Raw genomic sequence first — 7705 nt, 5'->3', positions numbered from 1 at the left:
GTCACATCGTGCCCACGAGTGACCGCTGATGCTCAGATTACTTTCTGTATTTCGTGCAGTCAGGGACCCCAGCCCATACAGTGGTGCTGTCCACAGTTAGAGCAGATCTTCCCACCTCGTTACTTAGTCTAGAAACTCCCTCACAGATACACCCAGGAGTCCATCTCCTAGGTGATTCTAAATCCTGCCGAGCAGCCAATAAAATCAGTGATCACAGGGGTGGTTGGTTTTAAAGAAATAAGATAAGATGCTACTAGATACTCAAACAAGCTTTATGTTTGATTTAGGGGCAAGCCACAAGACAGCGTGGGAGCTGGTGACCACTAATTGCTTCTGAATAAACATGAATATGGAAAGGAGCTCCAGAGAGAGATGGCAGCAGACATGGAGGGTGCCTTTCCAAGGCCATGTTCCTTGTTTTAGGCCAGTGTACAAGTAGCCCAACTCCCCAGTGTTTTTTTTTTTTTTTATTTTTAAACTTAAATCAGTTTCACAGTTCAGCTTTTTTAATAGCAAGCTAAGTCAAATGTACAGGAAAATATGGGCCTGCGCTGGAGAGATGGCTTAGTGTTTAATCTGAAGGACGCAGGTTTGATTCCCCAGAACCTTCATAAGCTAGATGCACAAATGGCAGTTGGTGGGTTCTAGGGAGTTGAACCTGGGTCCTTAGGCTTTACACAGGCAAGTGCCTTAACCGCTAAGCCATCTCTCCAGCCCTGCTTGTGGCTGTCCAAGGCTGTAGAAACCTGCTTATCTGGTGCACCTGTGCTAGGCCAAAAGTGTCAAGGGACTGATGTTCTAGTCATCCACACATGGCCTGGGTTTTCATGGTGGGTTTGAGGTTTACATCTTTGCTGGCTCCCAGAATTTCTAGCAGGATGAGGGTCCACACCCTGGGAATAACAACCTTAGTAACATTCCCTTTATTGATGTTCTTCAGGTCTGTCTGTCTGTCTGTCTGTCTGTTGTGGAGCTGTTTTCCTCCAGGTTGGACATGACCACCCTGGTCTTGAATCAGAGCAGCTGTGATGAGACCCTTATGAGATCAGGCCTGTTAACATTCACTGAGGGGTCTTCTTGAGTCCAGTGTTATATAAGTGGTAAGTGATTGACCAGAGTGGGGACTCTTGGGTCTCTACAGTAGTGTAATTGCCTGTAAGTTGCCTGGGTGGGGGGGGGCTTCTCAGTGGATCAGCCTTTGTGAGCTGTCCTTGCAGCAGACGGGACTCTTCAATGGTATAGCTGCCCATCAGTTCCCTAGGGAACTTTCCAATGCTCCTGTAAGTAATCTAGCAAATTAATTGGTTCACTAAACTGGACTTGGAGTGAGTTACTTTCGTTTTGGTCTGTTGGTACCCTCCCCCTCTTGGATGAACAGACATTTCTGTAAATCTCTCTGGGAAAGTTATACAATGCTATTTTTAATTTTTTTGTATTTTATTTTTATTTTATTTTTTGAGAGAGAGAGAATGCAAGTGAGCAAAAGGAGAGAGAGTGCAAGTAAGCAAAAGAAGGACAGAGAGAGAGGCAGATAGAGAATGGGCATGCTGGGGCCTCCAGCTGCTGCAAACAAACTCCAGACACATGTGCCACCTTGTACATCTGGCTTACATTGGTCCTGGGGAATCGAATCTGGGTCCTTTGGCTTTGCAGACAAGTGCCTTAACCACTGAGAAATCTGTCCAGCCCCAACAACAACAACAGTCTCTTTTACTTCCACACTTCCCTTAGGATGTCTCCAAGGATCCCCCAAATGCACTACTTACACTGAGTCTTTATCTCCAGTTTTGCTTCTGGGGGAATCAACTGTTCGACCGGATGCGGTGCTTTGAATGTAAAATGTCCCCATACCCTCATGTGTTTGTGATGAAGCTTCAAACTTGGTTTCAAACTTGGTGGAGCTGTGGGAGGAGGACTCACTGGGGTGGACCTTGAGGTTCATTAGTGTAACCCACTGGGTGTCCAGAGCTAGCTCCCTTGGAGGAATTCCTCCTAGCTGTTGGGACAGGATGTGACACCTGGCTGCCTTCTCTGCCATGCTTTCCCCTCCAAGATGAAAGTTCTCCTCAAAACCACAAGCCAAAATAAACTCTTTCCTCCTGTGAGCTGCTTCTGGCTGGATGCTCTGTCCCAGCAACAAGAAGGTGTTACACCAGAACTGTACCAATTTAGTGTTTTGGTGTTTTGAGGTAGGCTCTCTCTCTAGTCCAGGCTGACCTGGAATTCACTCTGTAGTCTCAGGGTGGCCTCGAACTCATGGTGATCCTCCTACCTCTGCCTCCCGAGTGCTGGAATTAAAAGTGTGTACCAAGTCTTATAGCAGGGCAAACTGGGAACTCAAACCAAGACAGATGTGGCTCATTAAGCAAGGCAAACAGATCTCCGCCCTTCCAGAAAGTTTGGGCCCTGAGAACAAAGGGGCAGACACAAGACTAAGCCAGTCATGTTGACAGTTTTTATGAGCTCGAAGCCTGTACCGAGGAGACCAGTAGCTATGGAGTACAAAGAAAACACAGTTACTCATAGCCCCAGGGCAGGTGTGGCTAAGTGTTGGTTGCATTAGACAGCTGGCATCCAGGACCTCCACAACATCAGCCTAACTGACTACCAGGTAAGATGGTGATGTGTTCTTCCAAGAACCAGGAGAAGTCTCAGGCACTGTGGGGTGATTGGGTTGAGCAGGCAAAGGGTCTGAGCAGCGTGTTGTAGGCACTTGAGGCTCAGACAGGGTTAGCACCGGCTATGCCAGTTGAGCCAAAGCCACCTGGGCAAATAGTGACACTATACCACGTGCGTTGCTGCATGAGCTCATGGAGACAAGGCATTTTGCCTTGGATGCGACTGCATTCAAGACAGCTGGCCCCGAGCCAAGGACAACTGCAGCAGGAGCAGGAGAGAAATCCTATGTTGGCACTGCCAGGTCACCAGAGAGGCAGTGCTGGTGTGAGTCAACAGGCTGGGGCAGGGTGGGTGCATGGGCCAGGGTAATCTGCCATACAGGGCTGGAGGTCTGGGTGCATCTGGTTGCCAAGCCCCTGACCTGGGGACAGATCTCTAAGGATCACATTATCAGTTTCACAGCGTCACACATATCCCTGTCCTGGTTGTGACACCATCACTGTGGAGTGTTCTGTGTTACCGTGGAAGGGTGTGCCCTTTTTGTGGCTGTTGACTTCTCTAGTCCCTGCTAGGAAAGAAAAAAAAGACATCTTCCAAGTGCAATACTCCCTTTGACATCCCCCTGGCACTAAGGATGCACAGATGCAGAATGTGTTGCTGTCCGGGTCATCCTGAGATGTTACAAGCCAGAAGTGAGAATCAGCACTTGAAGCCCCAATTGGCAAGTGTAGAGTGTCAGGCAGATGCCAGCCAGGCAGGCGGGTGGAGCAGCTAATCTCTGGGGAGGGAGACCGACTGTATTCAGATGCCAAGGGAGAGAGTCGGGTAGGGGAAGAGTGGCCAACAGATGTGAAAACTTGGCTTTCAAATAAAGGTAGATGTCAATAGGATGCAAGCTGAAGAAATTTCCAAAACTTTTTTTGAGACAGAAACTCATGTAATCTCAGGCTGGCCTCAAGCTCACTATGTAGCTGAGAATGAACTTGAACTTTTTTTTGTTTGTTTGTTTGTTTTTGTTTTTTGAGGTAGGGTCTCACTGTAGCCCAGACAGACCTGGAATTCACTATGTAGGTGGTCTCAAACTCTTGGTGATCCTCCTACCTCTGCCTCCTGAGTGCTAGGATTAAAGGCGTGTGCTACCACACCCGGCTTTGAACTTCAACTTTTGATCCTCCTGCCTCCACCTCCCCAGTGCCTGGATTACAGGTGTGTGCCACCACACCCAGTTTACGTGGTATTAGTGATTGAACCCAGTGCTTCGTGGTTCAATTCTATCAACTGAGCCACATCCCCAGCCCTCTAGAAGCCTCTACTGGCAGAAGATCCTGCAGGTTGGGGGGGGGGAGCGGACCCAAAATTCAGGAAGGAGGGGAACCGGTGACTTTTTCATACATCTGAGAGCAGATGGAAACCACCAGGAACTGGTGCTAAAAGCAGCTTTTCTTTTTCCCACGGGGCCACTGTAGCCATGCCAGCTCAGGTTGGGGAGGATGGTGGAGCCGCTTGCTTTGCCCCCAGGCAGGTGATGGGTGTAGTGTAAGTTGTCCTCTTCCCCCAAACATAAGGACCAGTTTTCCTGGGGTCCAGAGTTGAGTTCCTTAGCCTAGGGGCCTCAGAGACAGCATTCTGTGCCTGCGTGTTGTGGGAGGAAGGCCCTTGAGGAGCCCCGTGGCAGGGGTTCCCCTGCTCCAGTAGATACAGGCCCCATAGTGGCAGCTCCTTCTGGCTGTGCAATACCACATGTTAGTGTTGCCAGTTGCCCCTAAACCACCAAGAGCGTCTGAGGGCTCTAGAGGATGACTGTTAGTACCAACAGTGCCCAGACAGAGCTCGACTGAAGTCATACCCACCCGTGGCAAAACCGCAGGGTTGGGAGCACAGCTACGAAAACCACTCCCACGCCATGGAGAGGTTCATAGAAGAAGCTTCACAGCGTTCTTTCCAGGCTCCGAAGGGACAAGGACAATAGCTGGCATGTCACAGCAAGTACCCCATATGCCTGGCATACAGCAGGTGCTCCATAAATACTTTTTGGATATCAGTGCCAACCCCTCCCCCCCAGGGAAATGCTAGACCAGCATTTTCCAATGGAGTACCTTAGGAAGAGCTGTATGTCTGGTTGCCTCCTTGGATACTGGCCATCCACGTCCACCTCCTATCATCCTAAGCTGCACATCTGGCTTCCAGGTGTCTCTCTAGCACACTTGCTCACAGAACTGTTTCTCGTGGGTGGCTCATTTGCATCTCACCCTAGCCATGAGCCAGGAGATAAGAATCTACTGAAACAAAGCACGAGACATGGGCTGGAGAGATGGCTTAGCAGTTAAGGCTCTTGCCTGCAAAGCCTGAGGGCTCATGTTCAACTCTCCAGGTCCCACATAGTCAGATGCAATAACGCATGTGTGCAGTGTTGCAATGCACACAAGGGGGCGCATGTGTCTAGAATATGTTCTACAGCAGGATGAAGGTCCTTGCATGCCCATTCTTTCCTCTCTCTCTCTCTCTCTCTCTCTCTCGCTCTCGCTCTCGCTCTCGCTCTCGCTCTCAAAATAAACAATAAAAATAAAAATAAAAACATGAGACAGGGCCTCAGGGGAAGCAAACAATTGACCCAAAGCCACATAGCACATTGGTGGTGGGGTTGGGACCAGGCTTTTGCTAGCCCAAGTCTCAGCTCACGTGATTTCCACTGAAGGCAGCGTGGAGGCTGGCTGGGAAGTGCTGGTAGGTATGTCTGCAGTAGCCCTTTGCATGGCCTCGAAAGCAGGGCTGGTTTAATGAATTGAACCAGATGAATATAAGTTCACCCGGATGATAGGGACAGTGTTTCATCCTTTGAGGACTTTTGTACTCCCTTACTTTCTGTGCAAGTGGTAGTTACCTAAGGCTGTTTGTTACCTTTTCCTTAAGGGCAGGCCTTTGGTCTGTGTGGTGGCCTGAGTAACAGGTTCCTGAGGCTGCTGGGCATCTCAGTCCCACCAGGACACTTTTACATATGCCTCCTGTCCAGCTGGTCCCCGCCCCACAGTCCTGGGGTTACTGGAACTCAAGGGAGATTTGTTCCTCAGCACTGTGGTGCTGGGCAGGGAAGTCCAGGGGTTGCAGACATCAGCAGTTTTCACATGCATGAAACCTGATGCCAAGGTCCAGCAGCAGCTTGCTGGAGAAGGGCTTTGGGGCTTCTCCTTCTAGGAATCTCACAATGCTGGTTCCACACTGGGCAAGAGCTAGACTGCCTCAAGCCTTGGTCACTGTCCACATCAAGGTCTGAAGGCCTAGGATCAGAATCAAGGGCAGGGGCTGGTTAGGCAGCCCAACCTGGTCATGGCTAGAGATGGAAAGAGGACTAGGAGCAGGGGCCGGGACACGTGATGTGTTCAAGGTCATAAGGGGAAGCAGAGGGAACACATGGTCACCAGAGGGATCTAAACGTCAGACGGAGGGGAAGCCGCGGTCCCCAAGTGAGCATCAAGGCTGAGAATCAAGTCCAGGCACTCTGACACAGCCTCACAATTTTTCTACTATCGGTGTTGTTCTTGCAGAGCTAGGGCTGCTGGCGGCATCACTGAAGACGTGGGCTTTTGAGAGTAGAGAGGAGTTCTGGCTCTCTTCACATCTCCTGAGACCACACTCAAGACAATCTAAAGCCCTGCTCCCTTTGGTGGCCCTGGGGGTGAGCCAACACCCCAGACTTCATCCTGCCCCATCTGAGCTCACGGTGGTTCAAGGCTCGGGGCTTTCAGGCTGGTTTCTCCCCAGAAGAGAAGCCTGCATCAGAGTTAGCCAGAGACACAGGAAAAGGCCTTTGAATTTTCAAAAGGGCTCTTAGGCATCATGGGCCCCTTTGTGCAGATGGTAGGGAATGAGGGGTAGGCTGGGGACAGGGCACCCCTAATCATCTTGGGCCTGCATCGTCTCACGTCACACCGATGGCACCTTCTCCCCTCAGTCCTCGCTGCAGATTCTTCGAATCTTCATAAGGCCGGGACCTTGCCAGAGCCCAGAAGTCTACAAGTTTGTTAAATTATGGTTTGTCTCTGAAGAAGGATACTGTGAAACTTCATGTTAGGGGTCTGGGGACAATGCTTAGAAATATCATGAAAGTATAATGCCTTGGGGAGTTATATTATGTATGGACTTTGCCTGGGGTCCCAAGCTAGTGGGACTCCTTGGTGAGATCCAGACCCACATTGTTGGGGGTGGGGGAGTCCGTGAAAACGGGGGTAGTGACTGGCCAGTTTGACACCAACCCAGTGAACCATGTGGGGCAGTCCCCAGGGCTTTGGCATGTCAAGATCCTTTCACTCATTTCCATCTCTATACATACTGCTGCTCAGCCTGGTTTTTCTGTTGCAAAGAAGTTCCTTCCCCACTACACACGCTGTGGCTAGAGAGGACCCCTGCCACCCCAGGATGCAGTGGATACAGAGGTGCCGCCGTTCCAGCTCCTCAGCACAAGTGGATGGAGTCACTTTGTCAACTCCAAAATGTGAAAATTATTTCAGTCTAGTTTCTTCACTGACTCCTGTGAGCTCATCCAGTCTTTCTGGACTATCCAGCAGGCAACAATTACAATCAAATGCTTTGGCTGGCAGGGTTCCATCTATCCTTCCTGGTCCTGCCCACCACATCTTAGACAGGGAGGCAAGCTACTATTGTGTGTTAAGGGAGCTTCCCTCATCCGAGGGGGAAGTCTCTGGACAGAGGCTTGCAAAGGATTGAGAGGGATAGTTCTCCAGTTGGCTTACAAGTGTGTGTGTGGGGGGGTGGGGGGTGGGGGGTGGGGGGTAGGGGAGGGTCCTAGATTGTCACCATGGAGAAAAAAGCTTGTATCCCACAATGCAACTGGCAGAGGTGGTCTCTTGGTGCCTAGGGCAAGCTTGTGGGTCTGGTTGCCTTTGAAGAGTTTTCCAATCCACACTTATTGAGCGGGACATTGTTGTCTCTACTCCACGCCCACATGGTCTTCCTCCAGAGAAAGCTCAGGCTTTGGTGTCTTTGCTGTCACCACCCCGAAGTAAGCAGAAAGCCCCAGGCCTGCCTGCCTGACAGTCGGGACCAAGAGGAGCACTGAAACTACTTAGAA

This window comes from Jaculus jaculus, chromosome 5, assembly GCF_020740685.1.
Source record: "Jaculus jaculus isolate mJacJac1 chromosome 5, mJacJac1.mat.Y.cur, whole genome shotgun sequence".
Taxonomy (NCBI): Eukaryota; Metazoa; Chordata; class Mammalia; order Rodentia; family Dipodidae; genus Jaculus; species Jaculus jaculus.
The sequence above is the reverse complement of the archived record's forward strand: the minus strand, read 5'-3'. Positions refer to the sequence as shown.